This window comes from Corvus brachyrhynchos, unplaced genomic scaffold (assembly GCF_000691975.1).
Source record: "Corvus brachyrhynchos isolate BGI_N302 unplaced genomic scaffold, ASM69197v1 scaffold616, whole genome shotgun sequence".
NCBI classification, from domain to species: domain Eukaryota; kingdom Metazoa; phylum Chordata; class Aves; order Passeriformes; family Corvidae; genus Corvus; species Corvus brachyrhynchos.
Window position 1 is genome coordinate 204,394 of NW_008238831.1, and position 1,385 is coordinate 205,778.

The following is a 1,385-nucleotide window of genomic DNA, read 5'->3' on the forward strand; positions in this document are numbered from 1 at the left end:
GGAACGGGGCGTGGAACGGAGCGCGGGGCTGGAAAATGGACAGGCGGCTGGGAACAGGGCAGGAGTCTGGGAGCAGAGGAGGGGGCTGGGAGCGGGCCTGGCCCCTCACACGGCGCCGTGTGGCCGCGGGCCTCTCCCGCCCCGTCGTGTCCGAGCCCGGCCCCGCACTCTGGGCCGTGGCACCGGGGTGCACAGCCCTGGCACCCGCTCGGGCATCGCCCCTGTGCCACAGCACCAGCGCGGTGCTGCCAGGGGAGCAGGGCAGCCCTGTGACACCCCGGCGGGTCCCTCTGTCACACAGCACCCTGGGGTGTCCCAGTGCCTCAGCTCTGCGGGGCTGCTGCCATGTCCCAGATGCCCAGATCCCTCCTGAACCCCTGAGGCAGCTCTGAAAGTCCCTGCCAACCTGGGCCGGTGTTTCCTGCTCCTCCGGAGTTGCAAAAAGTAGCTCCAGCGTGGGAGAGGCACGTCCTGCTTTCGACAGCCAACAGCAGCCTTCCTCCTCTTCATCCTCCTCCTTCTCCTCGCTGCCCGTGCCAGGCTTGCCAGCACTGAGGTGACCACGCACCGAGCTGGCATGAAATCCAGGTTAATAAGCAAATGCAGTGGTGAGCTGCAGGCAGTATCACGCTGGCTTAAACATAAGTGAGTGTTTAATTAGCAGGTCTGGCTCAGCTGGGGTCCACCCTCTGTTCTGTAACGTGTTTGTGCCCCGCAGGCTGCTCCCACGCACAGCCCGGCCTGCTCTGGGTGCTGGAGATGCTGGTTGGATTTCGTTTGGCAGGAGGACCCCAGGGTCTCTCCACGGCCTCCACACTGAGGGACAAACCCCAGGAGCAGGAGGAGGTGCTGGAGCGTGGCCTGGCTTGGTGGCTGCTGGCTGCAGCCAGGGCAGAGTGACAGCAATGCCCGGCCAGTTCTGCTGCGCTCCCACACCACCCTGAGATGGGTTGTTCATGGCATCCCTGCGATCCCAGAATCACAGACTGCTTTGGGTTGGAAAGAACGCCAAAGCCCATGCCATGGGCAGGGACACCTCCCACTATCCTAGGTTACTCCAAGTCCAGCCTGGCCTTGGACACTGCCAGGGATCCAGGGCCTGCCCACCCTCACAGGGAGGAATTCCTTCCCAATATCCCATCTATCCCTGCCCTCTGGCACTGGGAAGCCATTCCATGTGTCCTGGCACTACAGCCCTTGTCCCCAGTCCCTCTCCAGCTCTCCTGGAGCCCCTTTGGGCCCTGGAAGGGGCTCTGAGCTCTGCCTGGAGCCTTCTCTTGTCCAGGTGAGCACTCCCAGCTCTCCCAGCCTTTCCCCTGCCTCACTCCAACACTCGTGCTCAGCACAGTCCTTGCTGCTGCTGCTGCATCTGACACCCCGGTCCT